This window comes from Macaca mulatta, chromosome 3 (assembly GCF_049350105.2).
Source record: "Macaca mulatta isolate MMU2019108-1 chromosome 3, T2T-MMU8v2.0, whole genome shotgun sequence".
Lineage (NCBI taxonomy): Eukaryota > Metazoa > Chordata > Mammalia > Primates > Cercopithecidae > Macaca > Macaca mulatta.
The window spans coordinates 189418824-189440163 of NC_133408.1; the positions used below are offsets into that span (position 1 = coordinate 189418824).

Consider the following 21340-nt stretch of genomic DNA (forward strand, 5'->3'; position numbering starts at 1 on the left):
GTGTGCGGTAAGGCAGAGGTTCAGAGTTTTCCACCAGTGTCTTCTACGTTGCTTCTTGGTTATCAGCTGAGCACACAGCTTCCCAGAAGGAAAACTGCACTTCCCAGACCCCCTGGAGCTGTGAGGCCACAGGCACAAGGCTGGTCAATGAGATGCAGGTGAAAGTGATGGGTGTACTTACATGGAGAGGCTTGTCTTTCCTCCTTCCTACTGGCGGGGAGGTCGATGAGATGCTAATGTGGGTGATGGCATACTGGAATGAAAGCCAAGCTGGCCAGACAGCCAGAAAGAAGAACTCGGGTTCTTGACCCTATGGAAAGCCATCCCTGGACCACCTACCTGTGGACTTCTATGTGGGAGAAAAGGAAGCTTCTGGTTTGTTTGCTTGTTTTTGTTTTGCTTCCATCCTTTGTTATTTTGCGTGTTCAGCATTCATAGCCAAACCTGATCATCACTTAAACCATTCCCTTTCAAGATCTTAGAATCAAAAAAGTCCTTTTATGACATGTTTTCTGATGTTTACATGTTCTTACTGTTACCGAAAATGTTTCATTATCCTCATTTTGACCTTAATCTTGTCCACCTCTCTCTGTTCCCATGACCCCAGGGCCACCTTGGGGCTCAGCTATCTGCCTGCCCATTATTGACCCCATGTTTGGCCTCTCAGTCACGATTCCGGCTCCTTTGAGAGCTTGGCCTGTGGTCTGTCTACCTCCCTCATGAGCCCTTCTGCTTCTGGGGATACACACGCCTTTGGCCTTTTCCACCTTTTCTCTGGGGGAGCCAGTCTTTGCTGGAGTAAATTGTAGAGCCAGGCAAATGGTCCCACTGGAAATCTACACCAGTTTGACCTCAACCAGTGCCTCTCTCTAATGAGCAATGATTCTATTCCTTTCTAATTCACCTCTTCTCCATTTCCCACAGTGCTTGCTTCATGCTTTGCCCTTCTTGCCAAGTAATGATTCCCACCCTACCTCCTTGATTCTCTTTGGAAGACTTTGTTTTCTACCTGGCTGAGAAGACCAAGGCCATGGAGGCCCCCCAGCATCCTCTGCTGCTCTGCATCTTCACCTCCTCATCCCCTCCAGGCTAAGAGGAAAAGCCTGCCTGCTCCTCTCTAGAGCACATCCTGTGTTCTTCATCCACCCCTTGGCTTTCCCTGAGATCTCATTCCATCAATATATCCTCTCTTTTTGTTGACACATTTGAGCACATTCATATATGTATTGGCCATTCACGATATACAGGGAACCCTACAGGCACATATTTGCAGCAGTTATGGCAAACTGTGTGTGCTTTGATAGACATACAGGTGCCATGGGAGCATGTGGCCGGGGTCCCGCCCATCAGGAGGGTCAGGAGGGCTTCCCAGGAGAACACCCACCCAATCACTGAGATTGTGCTTGTCACAGTCCTTGGTTGTTGGGGTCCATGCCGGGGGTGGTGGAGAATGAAAGAACACACAAAAGACAAAGACACACAGAGAACATGGCGGCCACGCTCAGAGCCTCCGCCTCACTTTATTTATACCCCATAAACCCCACGTCAGCCGAAAGAATGCAATGTAAAACAAACTTTCTTTTTCCAGATGTAACCTTTTACTCAGTTTCTTGTTTCTATGTTCTTTTTTATCTGCCTGCCTTCTTGGTGCCTACGGGAGTTCATTAAAAGTTCAATTGGAGATACTGTCCTTGAGCCCTATCTATTCTCAGCATACTGTTTTCAAAGGCCCCTGCATTTCCCCCTTTTTGTTTTGTTTTGCCTCAGTCTTAAAAAGGTAGCCTATATTTGTTTCTGTGGTTTTTTTTGTTTTTGGAGGCGACGGAGGGAGCATCGGATCACCAAAAGAAGTAGACCCAATTCGAGTGCCCAAAACAATATATTTTTGGAGATTGTAGAAATCTATGTTTTCATTTGGGTCTATGGGTTAAAGGCAGTAAGGCGTTGACCCAGCTCTTGCAGGGTTATGGTTTCGGACAACACATGTAAGTGTTGTCGAAATGCTTCGGAAATGTTCTGAGTGAGCTCTGGGATGTCTAAACTAATATTTTTATGGCCTATTAATAATTTTCGGATTATGGTCTAATTTTGAGAGATGTTAAAAGGCACAGGTGTTACACAAAATTGAGTGGAGTTCCAATCACATTGTAATGTCATCTGAGTACTGAGTACAGTGAGCTGATCTCCAAGCCATGTCAATGCTTGCTCTATGTTGTCCAATCTTTCAGCAAGTTGAGAATAAATGTTTTGTTGTTGAAGCCATAACCGGTGAGATTGTTCGTGCCATTGCTGCACAAATTCAGCATTTTGTATACTTTGATGTAGAGCGAGCCCTGCTACGGCCACAGTGGAGGCGATGGTGACAAGGCTCATCACCGAGGCAATTATAAGTCTAAGGGCATGGCGGGTTCACTGGAGAGAAGTCTAAGTATAAGTTTCAAGAGGTGATGCTCCCCACGGTCATGTAAGGTTAACAGGTAGCTAAATTTCTTTATGAGTCCTGAGGATATAAATATCTCTAGTAAAGTTGTGCCACCAAGAATGATTGAGGCAAGACAAAAATGTACACGTATCTGTACAATTAACAATTCCCGTATTATTATCACATGTTAAATTTCCCGCTAATAATAGGTAGGGCTTACGGACACAAGTAATAATATATTGGGAGGTATTCCAATATAACTGAATATGAAAGGAGTTATTTGGGTTAGAAAGATTAAGGGACATATTCCCCACAAAAGTGTTAATGGCATCGCCTGCAGCTAACAACTTCCAAAGATGACTCTGTACTTCAGGCCTCTTTTATGCCATATTAAGGTTTCATTACTGTTAGCAGCAATACTTTTATTTACCCAGTGTCATTTCAAAGGTATGTGACTAAATTTTATTTGAAAATCACCGTGCACACTCTAATCAGTTATTTACATTCCATTGTATTCTAATAAAATTTGGGGTTTAGTTCCCCGACATTGTTGTCACTCCAGCACCTCAATATTAGGAGAAACCTCTAGAATAGGACAAAAAAGTAAAGAACTAGGAATAGTTTCATTACTATATATAGTATGATTATATTAAAAACTTTTAGTTACAATAATAACAGTATTAGCAGCCACATGACTATGATTATAACAAACAGCCCAGGCTTCATGCGATTTTCGGAGACAATGAGAACTATTTCCCATACATATTGGAACTCTTTCCACTCCAAATTGATATGTGTTGTTTATAATTCTCGTTTTTCGTTCTATATTGTCCTTGTCTATATAGGGGGATGGCATCCAAGTAGTGTCATTGGTGAAAACCTTAATTTCCGCCTCTCCCCAGGCGACTCCCTGATACAAGGGCGGAAAGGGAATATAAGTCCAATATTCATACAAAGCCTCACTAAGAGAAATAAGTCTCCTGCCAAGGCACATCCAACAAAGGAAGAAATGCATGCTGAATCCAGTTTTCTTTTCAACAGGGTTTCAATCATCTTGTAGGAAACCACTCAGGTCTGCTCCCTGTAAGGACAAGAGCATAGCCCCGTCCCTGTTTTAGAACTTGCCCTTGAACATACTTACCTTCTTCATTAGGATACCAAAGCTTTAAACTGTCAGCGGGGACTATCACCGAGGGAGGTGAGGAAAGATGGGTTACGGCAGCGGAATCTTGCAATTGTCTCCATTGATTCAAAAAAATTAAGGTGCCCGGGCGTGGTGGCTCAAGCCTGTAATCCCAGCACTTTGGGAGGCCGAGACGGGCGGATCATGAGGTCAGGAGATCGAGACCATCCTGGCTAACACAGTGAAACCCCGTCTCTACTAAAAAATACAAAAAAAGTAGCTGAGTGAGGTGGCGGGCGCCTATAGTCCCAGCTACTCGAGAGGCTGAGGCAGGAGAATGGCGTGAACCTGGGAGGCGGAGCTTGCAGTGAGCTGAGATCCGGCCACTGCACTCCAGCCTGGGCGACAGAGCGAGACTCCGTCTCAAAAAAAAAAAAAAAAATTAAGGTAAAAAGAACCTTCAAAATCTGGTTTCAAAATCTGGTTTCTGGGGGGCTCATTTTCCCCCTTTTTGTTTTAGTAGTTGAGTTTTTAAAGTTAAATTTGCACGCTTAATGATGGCTTGACTTTGACTGTTGTCCGGGATATTGGTGATATGTTGAATATTGTATTGCTGTAAGAAAACTTGTAATTTATGAGAGACATAGGCAGGGGCATTATCAGTTTTAAGTATAAGAGGAATGCCCATGATGGCGAAACAAGCTAAGAGATGTGTAATAACAGAATTAGCTTTTTCAGATGGCAATGGAGTGGCCATTTGAAAATGAGAAAAGGTATCAATGGTATGATGAACATATTTTAATCGTCTAAAAGAAGGGACACCTTGTGGATTAACCCCAGGATGGAAGGATGGAATGTTTAAAGGAGCACAGGAAAGACAAGCTCGAATAAGAGAACGAGCTTGTTTTGTTTTGTAGCATGTAGGTGGCCGATTAAAAGTGAATCAATCTGAGTATTATCATGAACTAACGGTCTAGGAAATTGAGAATGAGAACGAAGATGAGTGATGAATAAAGGAGCTCGACGTTGGCTCAAAGTAGAAGATAACAAGGAAAAGAGTTTTTGAAGAGAAGAAGTAGTACAAAGAGGTAAAGTGGCCTGAGAAATGTAAGAAGTAACATAAACGGCGTATTGAGAATCACTAACAATGTTATAACTAGTAGTAGGGAAATCAAGTAAGACCATGAGAATAGTAAATAGTTTTTTTTGTTGTATTGAGGGATAAGGATAAACTGTAACTCGAGATTGATGAACACTCTAATATCTAGTCTTATCATTGTTATTAGCGTCAGTAAAAAAGGTAGGACCTTGAACAGGAAATATAGAAATTGGTGAGAAAGGCAACACAGAATGTTGCCTAAAAAATGAAAAGATTGGACACTTAGGATATTGGGTAGAAAATTGTCTAACAAAAGAAGCGCAAGCAACTTGCCAAGAATCAGAAGTTGTAAGAAGATAAGTGATCTGATTATGAGTGAATTGAGGGATAATTAAGGAAGGATCTCTTCTTCAAAGTTGTCGACAGTGATGTCGTTTTTTGATGATCAGTTTAGCTAAACGATCGATATAAGTAGTCAAGCATTTAGATATTTTATTGGACAAAATGATCTATTTTAGTGGTCGACTAGTTTGATGAATCATTCTTGTGGGAGAAGGTAAAGTATGAAATAAACAGAAGGAAGGGCCTTTTGAAGTTGTTTTTTAACAAGCTGGAGTTTCTGTAAAGCCAAAGGAGTTAAATGGCGTGAGTTGTTTAAGTGACTGTCTCTTTCTAGAATAGAAAAAAGATGTTATAACTGATATGTTGGTATTTCTAAAACTGGACGCATTTAATTAATGTCTCTTAGAAGCTTTTGAAAATCATTTAATGTTTTTAAATGATTACGTCGAATTTGAATTTTTTGGGGTTGAATATTTTGTGCCCCCAAGGTATAACCTAAATATTGAATAAGAAAATTTAGTTAAATTTTTTTTGTGGCAATATTAAGTGAGTAGAAAGAAAGCTGAGTTTGTAATGATACAAAAGCATCTTGTTGTTTTTCTCTGGTTTTAACTTTGTGGGATAAGGGCAGGATTAGGAAGACCGGGCTGTAAACTTTTTTTAGGTTGAATGTAAACATTTATAGTTTTAAGAACAAGACAAAGACGGGAATTCTATGCAGAAGTATGTGGCTTTAGATTTCTCTCGGCCATTTGTTTTTTGACTTACTTTTTTAAAATTTTAAGTATTTTTTTAGATAATGGCCACTGTTTTATTTAAAGAGGAGTGGTCGTTTTACACTTTAATTATAAAACTTGAGGCTGGTGAACAGTGGCTATGAGTTTAAAGGATTGTAGCTCATTTTGAACATTATATTTTTGACAGCTGAGAAAATATGAAGAATGTTTAAAAAAGCACCAAATTGTTATGAAAGATTTTGTCTTTAAAGATTAATATTGATAGGAATAATATAAAAAAACATTTGACCTTGTTGACTTTTAGGACCGACACAGGTTAAAGGTTTTACGTTTTGATAAACCACAGAAGCAGCACTTAAGCCAGTGAGTATAACTGAAACTTGTCTTTTTTTTTATTGTATAGGCCAATAATTTAAACAAATGATAGACATATTTATCTCTGTATTAATTAACTCTTTTAAAACTATTTCATTAATGTGCAATGAACATAAGGGCTTTTGATTAGAAACTAAAGTTTCTTAAAAAACAGTTTTTTTTGTGCTATCAAACCCTCTTTATTGAGAATACGTTTTTCTGTTTTTAGGCGTATAAATTGTGAACTTGTACCATAATAAGAATTTTATTAGTAACATCAAGATTAATGATTTCTGAAATCATCATTAACTTTTATATAGTACTATTGTTTTGACCTAACAAAAGTCCTATATGTCTTTTTGGCAAAGGGCCACACACTCTAATAGCTAATTTATATACTCCTCTATTAGGAGACAAAGTATAAGGCTGAGTAATAGCTAAGTCAGCAGTGGCGCTCTGCTTAGTTGTCGCATAAAGCTGAGAAACTGGGGTGAGGTGTGGGATCCTTAAGGAGGACTTGAATTTATTTCTTAATGTTGTAGGCCATTGCTCACTGAATATTGTAGTAGACTTGTATTGTAATTGTTGGGGCCCCAAGCCTGTGGGCCCCAGCTCCCGTTTCTCAGGAGAGAAGACAGTAAATTTTCACTTTTATCAGTTTTGGAACGACATTTATTTGTCTAATGTCGACCTTTATCACAACATTTGTACACCTCTGAAGGCAGCTTTCTGCCTCGAGGGATAAAAGTGTTCAATTTTTATGACATTCTTTTTTGAAATGTCTAGGTTTACCACACTGAAAGTAAACACCTTGTTTGTTATTTTCTTTTAAGGCTTTAGACAAAGCTCTAGCAAATAACTGAGCATTATAAATAGTCCCTCCAATACTAACACAAGTTTTAATATATTTATCTAAATTGGCCCCATTGGCCTTTAACGATTTTAACAATTTTTAACAGTCAGCATAAGCATTTTTAAAAGACAATGTTTGTAACAAAATTTTTGAAGCAAGGCCAGCACCCACAATTTTGAAGACAGCATCCTGAAGACGGGCTACGAAATCTGGATATAGTTCATTTGTGTCCTGTAAAATTTTCACAGAGGAAAGGGAACATTTTCCTGTTATCTCCACCTTATTTTAGGCCCTTAAAAACAAAGTCTTGATTTGAGTAAAGGCAACATCATCCAGACCAGCCTGAGCATTAAGAGTAGCATATTGGCCTGTGCCTGTGAGTTGTTCCTCAGTGGGTCCAGGGGGATCACACATAATATTTTTCCTAGCCTGTACATGTGCCTTGTTCATTTACCAGCTGTGCAATTGTAACCACTGAGAACGATCAAGAAAAGTCTTCTCTAAAGTCTTTCAGTCTATAGGAATTATTAAATTTTTTGATGAAAAAATATCAAGAAGACCAAGGATAAAAGGAGATTGAGGTCTATAGTTAGAAATGGCAGCTTTCATTTCTTTTTAAAAATTTAATTTGTAAGGCATTAAATTGGACATTATTGCCACCATTTGGAAACTAAGCATTAGGAGCAAAAGAAGCACAAATAATTGGCAACAGATCTAGCTCCTTAAAAATTTTTTTTAATTAAAAGTATATATAATAGTACTCATATCTCCAAATATAACGAATCCCAACATATTAATAAGAAAAGGCAAATAACAGAACAAAGAAATGACAATAAACCTATATGTCTAACATCATTACTCACTAGGAAATATGTATATTAATACCAAATTGAGAATCATTACATACACAATACAATGGTTAAAATTTAAAAACACAGAAAATATCAAGAGGTAGTTAAGGTGTTAAGCAACTCGAATACTCAACTTCTGTTTGGAGTGTAAATTGGTGGAACCTATGCACCCCTATAATATAACAATTTCCTAGCTGGGGTTATTAATACTATATTAATATTAATAGTTAATATTAATGTGCTTATTTATTGACTATTGAAATACTCATAATATTTTAACAAACAACAAGATATACATATACACTGGTTTTGACATATTAAACAGGTGTTTAGTATAAATTTAAAGTATGTCTGATGTGAACAGGGCTTCAACTTTGCCAAACAAAGGTAAAGATAAGGAAGCCGGGGGGTTGGAGGCTCTGGAAAATCCTCTTTTAACAGGGCAGAAGGAAAAGAAACAGGGAAAGCTCGCAAAGGTGAATTAGAAGAATATATCTGTAATATTTGTTGAAGCATTTTCATAATACACTGCATGTCAGAATTTCCCTTAGAAGAAGGAAAAGCTGGCTTTTTCTCTTCTCCCCCTTTTGCTACCCCCCCATCCTCTGTTATCCTGGCACAAATGGGCTCCATTTCAGATTTATTTTTTTCCCAAATCCTCAGATACCTTTCCTCCTGTGGCTACATCACCACACTCTGAATCAGTCTCAAGTAACTCTAATGTCTGAGTGATAGAGTAACACAAGGTCCACAATTTTAGAGGCATAATATCCCCTAACTGGAGAGCTCTAAGCAGCGTTTTTACTACCTGTAACCATTCTCTGCGATTCAGCTGCACTTTAGTCTGATACTGAAACCAGTAACAATGTTGTTCAACATGGGCAAACAATCACTTCAAAGTCTTTTTCTTTCACTTCTACTCCTATAGACAGCAACAGTCCTTGAAACAGCCGTAAATATTCTGAGGCCAGAGAGATGGAATTCCCCATAATGAAAGCTTAAGAAGGTTCCCCTTAACAATATCTGGGCCTTACCCGCCCCTGGGGGTTCCCCTTCTTGTTCTCCCCTACTCACCCTTGCTGACCCTGCTCGCTGCGCCACTTGTTGGGGTCCGTGCCGGGGGTGGTGGAGAATGAAAGAACACACAAAAGACAAAGACACACAGAGAACATGGCGGCCGCGCTCAGAGCCTCCGCCTCACTTTATTTATACCCCACAAACCCCACGTCAGTCGAAAGAATGCAATGCAAAACAAACTTTCTTTTTCCAGATGTAACCTTTTACTCAGTTTCTTGTTTCTATGTTCTTTCTTATCTGCCTGCCTTCTTGGCGCCTACGGGAGTTCATTAAAAGTTCAATTGGAGATACTGTCCTTGAGCCCTATCTATTCTCAACATACTGTTTTCAAAGGCCCCTACACTTGGTGACCATGTGTCATGGGTGATTCTCATCTTTAACTCAAGCCCTCAGTAGCATTTTTTTTTCAATTAACATTGGGGCTGTCACTGTTTTTCTGTTGTTTTCTTTGTACTTCTCTGCCACTTTTCCTCAATCTCTTTTGCTGGTTTCTCCTTAACATCCCCATTTTTAAACATTTGAGGGCCCTAGTCTTAGTTCCTAGACTATTTTTCTTTTCACTCACACTTCCTCAGTGATCTCATTCCATCCCGCGGCTTTAATGGGATGACGACCCTCAAATTTATATCTTCAGCTAACTCCTCTCCTTCAAACTCCAGCTTCATTTTTGACATCTCCATTAGACCATTTAACAGACAGATTCAATTTAATACATCACAGATTGAACTCCTGACTTCCACCACCCCCTCAAATTTCATTTCTGCTGCAATGAGAATGGCCATCTCAGAGAATGGCCACCCCATCCCGCTGGGTGCTCAGGACAGAAAACCTTGGCATTATCCTTGACTTTTCCTTTTTTCTCACACCCTGCTCTCAAATCATCAGCAAATCCTGTTCACACTGCTTCAAAATCTATCCAAAATCTGACCACTTCTCATTGCCTCCACCATCAGACAAAGCTACAATCATCTCTCATCCAGGTTATGGCGACGACTTCCTGACCTTGTGTGCCTGCTTCCACACATGTGCCCTAGTGCCCTCAGGCCAGCCAGAGGACAAACTCAGCTTATGTCATTCCTCTGCAAGAAATCCTCCAATCGCTCCCATCTAATCCAGAGTGACAGCCCATGTCCGTACACAGCCTATCCCAACAGCAAGTGAAACAGACATGGGTTCTTGAAACTAGAGGAGTAGATCAAGATGTACAAATGTTCACAGAAGTTAAAAATGGAAAATATAAGAAATACTAGATGGTAAGATGCAGGGATATTATAAGACTATTACTGGGATATCAAAGCGACTGCAGGAGGTAAGGACGTTTTTCTTGAGGAAGTGTTGTTTCAGTCATGGCGTACTGGTAAGGTAAAATATTCGTGGTAGTTATTATGCATAAGTAGTGTGTATCCCATTGGGGCTGATGTGAAAAATTCTCTCTCTTGGGTAGTGAGGCCATCCTGCTGGCTTCTTTCAGGGCACCTACTGTCCATTTTAGCCATAGAAGCTGGTGCTGGAGTTTACCTCCTTTGCCCAGCTAAGGCTTCTGCACAGTGAGATAAGGCAGGTAGTGACTCCAGCCCCAGGAAACTCTCACTGATCCCTGTGGTCTCCTCGGGCTGCCTCTGTCTGTGCCTTGTGTGTATTTCACTCTCCAAACCCCTGTTAGGACTCCCTGAGAGAAGATTATTCTAGAGATTCTATTATCTAGACAGTCTACATAGTCCTAGACATGCCCTAGTCTGCCATGCTGGGACACCTGGAGCCAGTCTTCACACCATGCTCACCAGAGGAGACAAGTTCTCTTTTATGAAGGTGGAATTTGCCATCACAAAAGAGGCTTGCTGGTCCACTCTCTCCTTCCTTGCTGAGGGCAATATTGCATAGTTTCTGGAAGGTGGGGCAGGGAAATTTGAGAGGAAAATTTGCCCAACTGCCTTCTTTTCATCTATCCTCTTACTTCCTTGGCCCCTTAGGTCTTCTTACTACCTCTGGTTTTGTGAAGAGCCACCCCCTGGGCAAGGTCGGTCATGCCTGGAGTTCCCATGCCATGTGCAATTGTCTATATGCTGGTAAAAGTATTTCAACTATTGCTAACCCTCTAGTCTCCTTACAGTTAGCACATTGGTCTGAGTAATTTATGTAATTTCCCTATTGGAAGCTTAGGGCAATTTCTGGGGGCATTCTAATGTAGGAGGAAGAGGGACTCTGGGCTAGGGCGGCCACAGCGTGCAGTCGATTCCTTGTTGACGTTTGCTCCAGCATGAGCTGCACACCGGCTGGCTGCTTCCACAGGCACACTCAATGCAGGAAGCTATCTCCCAAGGACTGTCACTGACTCTTTTTAGGGCTGTCACAGTGAGACCCAGACTGAGAAGACAGGAGCTCGTCCAGTACTTGGGGTTGTAGGACCATTTCAGGCAGAGGGGCCTTCAGATTCCTCCTTCTCCATACAGGGGCATTGGAATCATACAAGAGCTGCATTCATTGCTCTCTTTCTTGCTCTTCAGGAGGGCTTCCTAGCAACTGCCCTGCTGCCCCCACCCCAACTCAGCCATCTCCCTCATACAGGAAAGATGACTTGTCTATTTCTCTTGCCATACATGTGGTTTCATCACTGAGTGGGGGACTTACCCCTTCCTTGATTGTCTTCCCCCAGGTATGACTAGAAGGACCTTTCTCTGCCTTAAACAATGCTGTCACCATCACTTTGACCTTATTGTAAGCCCCAGCTGACTTGGGAGGGCAGCACTGGCATTTTTATTTTCACTGATTCCTGCACAGTTTATAAACCTCCTTGGGCATGGCACTACCCAACTATACTAGGTCCTCACCATCCAAGAGGCCTCTGGGGAGGCTGTAGGTCAGGGTGGAGAAGGCAGGTGTGGAAGAGGGTGCCATGGGACTCAACTCAAGTGTGGCTGAGGGGACGGGGGTCAGGGCCTGGGTGCTGGGCACAGGACACAGGCAGCAGGGATGCCCCTGGCCCACTGTGGGTGCCTTTTGCCCTCAGACTCACCACCCCCATCGTGATGTCCCAATCTGGTGGACAGTGGACAACTGCTGTGTTAAAAAAGAGTGACAGCATCAGAGGGGAGGTGCTGAACACCAGTGCTGCCTGGAAGGAACGGCACAGAGGAACTGGATGAGAGAAAACCTGGGAGGATCTGAAGGAGGAGGAGGAATTAGGACAATGCCAGCTGCAGGAGGCAGAGAAGACTCCTGGGGAATGTTTTACCAATTTCTCTCTTTTAGTTTTAACCACCCAGACGGCTCAGTACCTGGAAGGCTGGAAACATGGACATTTGAGTTATCACGTGTGTAAATCGGAAAAAAGAAGATTCCCCCACCCACTCCCTAGTCTCTTCACCTGCTCCCGGGGGTTACCATTAACTATTGGTCTATTATCATTCTTTTTTATGGCCACATGGTATTCCATGGTGTATATGTGCCACATCTTTGTAATACTGAGTATTATTAGTTAAGTAACTTTCTTTTACAAAAGCAATTTGCTTATCGCCTGGCAAATTATCATGAACAGTATTTTATGTCAAATACAAGCCCCAGACACAGGCACTGGGCCTCCTGTCAGTGCATGGGAAGGTGGCATCACCTGATTAGAGTTCTGTCCCCTAGCACGCCTCACATGATGCTCAACAACTGCTACTGTCTAAGAGAATTATCTGGATGACTTGAAGGGTCTCTCCAGTTATAAAGGTCAACAAGGCCACCAGGGTGTCCTCAACCAGGTCCACACAGAAGTGATAGGAAAAGAAGTGTTAGTGACAGGAGGGAGGCCAGAGTTCAGAGAAACAGAACTGGCCTGGACATCCCAACCTGCAGGGCTTAGTCTTGTTCTTGGTGTGTCGACACATGAAAAGGGTGTTAATTACACCAGTTCCCCAGGCCTGGGGGTATAGCTCAGAGGTAGAGCATTTGACTGCAGATCAAGAGGTCCCTGGTTCAAATCCAGGTGCCCCCTACCCTCTTTTAATCCCCAAAGTGGGTCCTGGATCACATGTTCCTCCCAATCCACCCTGGGGAAAAATGACACAGCCTACCTAATCTCTGACCCACGGCATATCTGAAGGGCAGACTCAATAGTCCTCATGTGATTTTATGGACTTTCAAGTTTGTAAGGCACAGACCCCTGCCTCCTGTAGCCCTCTGAGTACCACTGTCCCACTTTCCAGAGTTGTTCAGAATCCCCCCATTAAGATCCATGTGATCCCCAAGAGAGGGCTGAGCCATGTCTCTAAGTCCTGCTGTATCCTCCCAACAGCACCCAGCTTGGGCTGTGACACAGGAGAACGTGAACCAGTGGCAACATCACGCCCACCTCCAATGGGCATGAGAAATCAAATGAGCATATATTTCTGGGCTCATTGTGCTGCACCCTGGACTTTGGCTGTTTGTCCCCAGGTTCTCGATTTCCCACCTGGGGCTGCTGCAGACTCATACCCTGGCCCACCCAGACCATGAACTGGGGGCGAGAAAGATTCTGGAAGGCTCTGGGAGACTATGGGCAAGGAGTGGGATGATGGAGGAAGTTAGCTGGGACTTCCCAAGGACTGACCGGACCCCATCAGCCTCTTCTCTCTCCTCCATGCAGACAGATACAGATCATGGGCTCCAGCAAGGGAAAGGAAGCTGGAATCAGATTCCAAAATCAGTAAGTAAAAATAAGAATAGGCAGAGGGCACCCCGATTGGAACCTTTTGGTCAGTCCTCTAAGGCTCATCTCATTATTATCTGAAGAAAATCTTGTAGTCTGTCGCTGAGGATGTCAGCGCAAAAGCCATGGCTGCTCCATGGAGGGCCTCTGGATTGACCTAAAGCTGCTTCCCCTGCTGGCCTGTCCACTGCAGCACTGGGCATGTGTGGTCATGAGAGCACATTTGCTTGCAGGAAAATAAAGGCTCATAGGCTCCACTCAGACCTCCTGAATCAGAATGCTGGGAGTGGGGCCAAGGTGCTGTTTTTAACAAGCTCCTCAGATGATCCCAATGGAAAGTCAGATTGGGAACCGCCACTTTAGCTTGGTGCGCCATGTTATAGGCTTGAAGAGAGGTCATAATTAAGAAACATGCCGGAGCACACACGTCTGAGTAATAAAAGGGTTGTGACCAAATTCCACATGGCTGGTCTTGGGCTCTTTCTATTCACCCAACCCTGGGCAAGACATGACCAGGCCTGCTGCCCCCTCTGCTCCCACTCCCCATCTGCTGAGCCCTCGACAGGCCCAACGAGATGCCCTGTCCCCAGAAATTACCCAACTGACTTCCAGTTGAAAGTCTAGCACTAAGAGGCACTAAATTTGCACCATGGACCTCTTAACCTGCAGGCAAATGCTCTTCCTCTGAGCCAGAAACCCACCTCAGATGAGTTCCCAAAGGACACTGCTTAAGGATGTGGCCTGCCCAGGGGAGGGATCCTCCTGAAACCCGCAATAGTTTCTGTTTACTCCAGGTCAGGTCCCATGTCCTGGCAGACCTATCTCACACCAGCCAACCCTCTCTGGCCATTGGCTCTGTCCCTCTCCCACTGACCCCTCATTTGAGTCCCAGAGCCTCCTCTGTACTGTGTGGTCCGTTCTCCTCCTTCTGTCTCAAGCTGAGTGCATGACCTTTGACATTGCTTCTTGCTGGAATGATCATCCACTACATCTCTCCTTCCTTTGCCTCTTTATTATTGCACATTTATTCTAAAATCAACCCCCCTCCACCCCACACTCACCCTCACCCTTTAGACCATGGCTAGATTTTGCTGCTGTGGCTGCTGCTTCCTCCTCTTCCTCCTCCTCCTCCTCTTCTTCTTCTTCTTTTTATGGAGCTTGTTCTGTAGCCCAGGATGGAGTACAATGGTGTGATCTCTGCTCACTGCAACCTCCGCCTCCTAGGCTCAAACTATTCTCCTGCCTTCGCCTCCCAAGTAGCTGAGATTACAGGCATGCACCACCACGTCTGGCTAATTTTTGTATTTTTAGTAGAGACAGGGTTTTGCCATGTTGGCCAGGCTGGTCTTGAACTCCTGATCTCAGGTGATCTGCCTACCTCGGCCTCCCAAAGTGCTGGGATTACAGACGTGAGCCACCCTACCTGGCCCTTTTTTTCTATTTTCTACGTTTTCCTCCTCTTTTATCCCAAGGCCAAATTCAAGGCCTTGGACTGCAGGGCTGACCCTAGGGGAGGTGGAAGCTGCCCTCCTGGTGAGCAGCCCAGTTGTCTCAGAAGGCGTCACTCAGCAGGTCAGCACACATGAGGGACAGGGAGTGGGCGTAAGCCTGCCTGTCTGGGGATCCAAAGCCCACGCCTAAAGGGGCTTCTGGACTGGGAGGAGGAATCCCTCCCTCCAGTGGCTGAGCCACGGCCCCAGGCACGTCAGAACACAGGCAAACCGGGCACCTTCCCTGACAAGACACATCCACAGGGAAACATGGTGTCTGTCCCTTGCTATAGTCAAAAGCCACGTAGATTCCAGACTTGTGGCACAGGGGTCCCGATGGGTGGGAAAGCCCCTAGATATTTTCTGTTACTACACTGAGTAGGCAGCTTTGGCATTTGGTGGGCAGGGGCCAGGGCTGCTGGGCGTTCTGTGAGACGCTTCATCAGCTGGGAGAGGAGGCTGCTTTTGCTGTCATGGAGATTTGGCAGAGTCTGGAGTTTGTTTGGATTTTTGTTGTGAAGTCTCCACATCTTCTCGTAAATTCTCTCTACAGTTCTTAGATTGCTGTTCTTTCCTGAAAAATGCCCCAACCTTCACACGAGAGCCCAGGGAGGCTGTGCATTTAACTGAATGTAGCAACTGCAGGATCCAATTTTGCCTCTGGTTTTCTGCTATGTCACGCGGGAGCCTTAGAGAAGATTCTCTCAGCATAATGCTGGAAGCTCTAGGAGCCCTTCCATGAGTTGCATGGAGAAGCCGGGCCTTTGCTCTAGCCTAGTAGTTCTCCATGCATTAGTATCGGCCCCCTACCTACAGCTTCTCCTGTTTTATGGCAGCTGGGTCTCTTGCCCTCAGTGGGCTCCATTTCAGCCAATCACAGGCACCAGTGTATGTAGCTCTTCTGCTGTTGTGAGCCCTGGTCTGCTGGATTCCCATCCAGGAAGAACCAGCTGGATTTTTATTGACTTCAGTACAACCAGATCTGACAATTAACTCCAGTGTCCTCCCACATACCCATTTCTCAAGGATCGCTTGCTTGCAGATCACACCTGGTACCAATTTCTGTTCTAGTCACAGACACAGGCACAAAACTAGAACCTGACTTTGTCTAATGGAAACAGATGAAACCATCGCTGACAGTACCAGGAGCTCAAAGCACTGACGGGAAGGTGTGAACTTAGAATCACAGCAAAGTCATGGCAGAGAGTGTGCTGGCCAGGGGTCACTGCAGCCCTGCCGGATGCTGGCTGCAGCCACCAGCCCTGGTGCTAGACCAGAGCTCTGCCGTCGTGGGATGCAGTTTATCAGCCCCACCTTGCACATAGTCCACATTCAACATCTGAGCAGGCCCTTACCACCCGAGGTCGAGGCAGGAATATTTGGCACACCTATTTGATGCAGCATGTTGCAGAGCTATGCTTTCCTCCAAGACTCACATTATTTTGGGTTCCTAAAGTCATATAATAATACAAACATTCACCTCAAGCCACAAGAGAGGGACTGAGTCAGCACCAGAGGGCTGGGTGGCAGCGCCCATTGCCTTCCTCATAAGTTTTCAGAACAGCTGGCTCAGAGGATAAAAGCATAAGAGCCAGGGGACAGCTGGATTTGAGCCAGGGACCTCTTGGTCTGTAGTCAGATACTCTACTCCTGAGCTACACTTTCTCTCTGCTGTAACTTAGGTTTAGCATATTGACCACTGTGGCCTCACCCACAGACTCCAGCACACTGTAACTTCCATTTGCTGCTCTTAGTCTACCCCGGGCACCCAGCAGATTGATCTCACTACACACTGCCCCTTTGGGCCATGAGCTCACCCTGTCCTGTGCTTCCTGTGAACTCCAGAAGTCTCCTCTGCCCTGACCTGAGGTTTCCCTCCCTCAGTACCCATCTGGGGTTACCACCACTTCCCTCACCCCAGGACCACTGGATGCACTTTCGGGTTTCTCTACCATGTACTCCTCTGCGGTCTTCTTCCCTCACCCTATGGCCAAGACTTGGCAGAGTCTGCAGAGACTTGCTTGACACTGCGGGAGACATTTGTCCAGAAAGGCTGCCATCTCCATGCTAGGCCGGGATGCAGCCCCGTCTCTCACAGGAGGCCCCACACTGGCAGGTCAGCACAGCTGGGGAGGCACCAAGCCTGGATACCTGGAGGACTTAAAGACTAGGCTCTAAGGGCCTCTGAACTAGGACTAAGGACCCTCTCTTTGTCCTGCCCAAGCCCCTGGCCTCCCTGGCAGCAGGACAGACTACACTGAAGAATGTGCACCTTTTCTCTGGCAGGCACACCTGTAGTGATGGATGCCACTCCCAGACCATCCGCGCACCTAAGACACCTGATGGATGCCAGGATCACAGCCACCCCAGGGGCTACTGATGATGTGGCAAAGATCTGTTAGGAATGGATTCAATAATTCTTATTACATAGACAAGCTCCCTGTGAGAAAGAAAGAGTGACAGAGAGAGAGAGAAAGAAAAAGAAAGAAGAGAGGAGAGAAAACGAAAGAAAAGATGAAAGAAAGAAGAGAAAAAGAGAAAGAAAAAAAGAAAGAAGAAAGGGAGAGAGAAAGAAAAAAGAAAGAAGGAAGAAAAGAAAAAAAAATACTACTTTTCTTGAAAATCTCATGTCAGTATCTCCTGGCCTCTTGTTGAGTACATTATAGATTCTCAACAAATGCTTGTTGACTTAAAAATACATAGAACATTTAGGAAACACAAATAAAAATCAGGAAGAAAACAAATAATCCTATAATCTCACCAGTAAAATAACTCCTGTTCAGAGTTTGGTATCTATTCTTCCAAACTTAAAACGCACAGCCCTGGGCAGAGGACTGAAGTGCTTGCTGCTGCAGGGTTGACCCAGGCCCAGCTTCTTGGTGCTTTCCCGTCAGCTCCCTTTCTATTTGGAGCTGTCTTTCTCCCTTACCAGTGTCCCCTGTCCTGTTCTGTAAGCATAAGAATTTTGAATTTAACAGCAGGCATATCCCTGAATTCATCTTCCTTTTATATCAAAATTATTGTAATTCTTTAAAAGGTGGTGGGTACTCTCATACGGGGCTGCTGGGATGAACTGCAATTGGAGTATCTTTTCTGGAAGGCTGCTTGGCAATAAAAATGTTTAAATATCTGCATTTGCTTTGTCTCATATGAGTGTGCAAAAACGTACATACATGGCTGGTCATTGCAGTGCTCTTTGTGAAAATGAAAACTGCATAGATACACATTCTGTGTAGGTGCTGAGAACTCCATGAGAAGACCATTTGAATGGACACTGTGTGTGGCTCTGCAGGCTATGAAGGCAGCCATTGCCACCCAACATGTGGTGGTCAAGGGCAACTTCTAGCCTCTTCCCCTTCATCCTCAATTTGAATTAGAGAATTCATTTTAGCTGTAGCGTCTTTCACTGGTTGACAAAGATATGCAATTAAAATGGTTTTCAAAGATGCCAGAGCTCCAGGAAATAAAGTGCTTCTAAATAACGTATTGAAGGGGTTTTCTCCTAACCATTGTGTTAGTGGAAGCTACGGGGCTGGGAGGGAGGGAATGTCACATGAATTTAGTACATTTCACCTTTCCAGTCTTTTCAAGTCTAGAGTTGGCCAGGCACAGTGGCTCATGACTGTAATCCCAACACTTTGGGAGGCTGAGACGGGCAAATCACGATGTCAGGAGTTCGAGACCAGCCTGGCCAACAGGGTGAAACCCTGTCTCTACTAAAAAATACAAAAATTAGCTGGGCATGGTGGCATGCACCTGTAGTCCCAGCTACTTGGGAGGCTGAGGCAGGAGGATCGCTTGAACCTGGGAGGCGGAGGTTGTAGTGAGCCAAGATCGCACCACTGCACTCCAGCCTGGGCGACAGAGCGAGACTCCGTCCAAAAAAAAAAAAAAAAAAGAAAAGTGTAGAGTTACTGTTCAGGGCATCTCAATTTCATCTGTCTTTGAACAATTTTGATTTCTGATTTTAATCAGCAAGTTGAGCAAATAATAAAATAATCCCCAGCTGCTCCGAGTAGGACATCCAATGCAGAATTCAATAGCACTAAATGCAGTAGAATTTAACTGTTTCCACCCTCCTTAGACAACTGCTGTGAGAAATCACTTCTGCACACATTCCCCAGATTTTCGGTGCTCTAAGTCAGAATAGTCTGGTGATTATTTTTATGTTGAAGCTTCCACCTTCAAGGTGTGACTTTGTAATTGACTCTGCGGGTATGCTAAGATTTTCTCAAATTGTGGATCGAAATAAAAATGGAGGGTGTGGTGAGGGAAGAGGCGGAGCGGCGCTGGAACAAGGGCAGCAGGAGAAGCAGGGTTGTCTATGGCTGGCAGAGGAGGTGCAGAAGGACTTCATGTTAGGTATAGTTTGGGTTCTACAAATCTTCCATGGATCCCCGTGACCGTTCCTGGGGGTCTCATTCTTTCCAGATCAAAGCCCTAGATGTTCCTATTTTTAATTAATTAGTTAATTTGAGACAGAGTCTTGCTCTGTCACCCAGGCTGGAGTGCAGTGGCACGATCTCGGCTCACTGCAACCTCTGCCTCCTGCGTTCAAGCGATTCTCCTGCCTCAGCCTCCTGAATAGCTGGGATTACAGGTATCCATCATCACACTCAGCTAATTTTTGTATTTTTACTAGAAACGGGATTTCACCATGTTGTTCAGGCTAATCTCAAACTCCTGACCTTAAGGATCTGCCTTGGCCTCCTAAAGTGCTGGGATTACAGGCATGAGCCATCAGGCCGGCCCAGAGTCCTAGATTTTCACACTAGGAAGGCTGTAATTGAGCAATCTTGCAGAATCAAACACTGCCTTTGGCTCTCTGCTAAGCCTCATGGCGGCTAAAAAGGAGAGATTTTGGTTCTTTTCATTGAACTTTTTGTTGTTTCTTTCTCTATGCTATCCCAGTACATCAGCTACACTGCCAGCTTCCAGTTCAATGACAAGAAGCAAACGTGTATCCGGAAGCCTGGTCCCTAGTGGGCACTTCATTCCAGATGACCACCAGCAGTAATATTCTTAGTTATTTTGCCAGTGTGGGCTGTAGGTTATACCATATTCCCAGGCCCAAAGATTAACTAGACTGCCTCCAAATTTAGCCTCAGCCAGTCTGGATAATCAATACCATTTTCATAATTATCTGTTGCCTGAAACCCACTCCCAACACCAACTTATGTAGCAGGTAGAAAATCCGGGTACACGGCTGGGCACAGTGGCTCACACTTGTAATCCCAGCACTTTGGGAGGCCGAGGCAGGCGGATCACAAGATCAGGAGATCGAGACCATCCTGCCTAACACGGTGAAACCCTGTCTCTACTAAAAATACAAAAAATTAGCCGGGCGTGGTGGCGGGCGCCTGTAGTCCCAGCTACTGCTACTTGGGAGGCTGAGGCAGGAGAATGGCGGGAACCCGGGAGGCAGAGCTTGCAGTGAGCCGAGATTGTGCCACTGCACTCCAGCCTGGGCAACAAGAGTGAGACTCCATCTCAAAGGAAAAAAAAAAAGAAAAAAGAAAAAGAAAATTCGGGTACAAAACCAGAAGCTAGCTTTGACTACCTGAAACAGATAAGGTGACAGTTGTCAGGCAATTCATAACACTGAAGGAAAGCCTGCAGCAAGAGGCTGAGGAGTTGGGCAGGATCTCAGGGGCACTCGGCAGCCAGGCTTCAGCCGGAGCCACACGAGCACAACGGGCTGTGACGAGAGACTTCACGCTGTTCTGAGCATTAAGGTGTAGGGAAAAAAAGAAAATGACTTCATACTGGATCCATGCCGAGCTACGGCAAAATAAACTCTAAACTCCTCATTTCTGTGTGTCACTCATTTGATTACCAAACTCTGAGTGGCGAATTCCCCTACCCAAGCTTGCTGGAGATGTCAGACAGCACCTCCACCTGCTGGAGACCCTCAATGCACCCAAGACCAGCTGTGCCAGTACAGCCAGGTGGCTGCTTCTGCTGCACACCGCCCCCCAGCCCAACAGCTGGAGGGGCTTCTCTTGCCCTAGGCCCTGTACACAGCCTTTCGCGTGGGAGCAGCACACCATGGGTAGTAACTGCGCTCTCTTGAGCCCCTCTGATGGTCGCAAACAGGGCAAAGTGCAGGATGTGGTCTTTTCTGGGATATTCTGATGTTACCCAAATTACTGGATCTCCAGGAGCTTCACAGATGCAGCAGAGCCACCAATCGTCCCAAATTATGTGGATATTTCCCACTCCTCAGTGCAGTTTCCAGCCAATGGCTGAAGGGCCTATTAGGGGAAATGTGGCAGGAAGATTCACAGTCCATGACTGGGTATTGTGGCAGAGTTCTTTTCTCA

General features: G+C 44.6%; 1 long non-coding RNA gene and 1 other non-coding gene across 2 annotated transcripts; one reads left to right on the forward strand and one right to left on the reverse strand.

Annotated features, from left to right (window-relative positions):
* Positions 1 to 1478: 1478 nt before the first annotated feature.
* Positions 1479 to 8982, reverse strand: LOC144340016 (uncharacterized). Its single transcript, XR_013415706.1, has 2 exons — positions 8856 to 8982; positions 1479 to 3503 (listed from the first exon to the last, which is right to left on the reverse strand). It is a non-coding gene; the product is annotated as an uncharacterized LOC144340016 (long non-coding RNA).
* A 3780-nt stretch (positions 8983 to 12762) lies between these two features.
* On the forward strand, positions 12763 to 12834 carry TRNAC-GCA (transfer RNA cysteine (anticodon GCA)). Its single transcript has one exon. It is a non-coding gene; the product is annotated as a tRNA-Cys (tRNA).
* The last annotated feature ends 8506 nt before the right edge of the window (positions 12835 to 21340 follow it).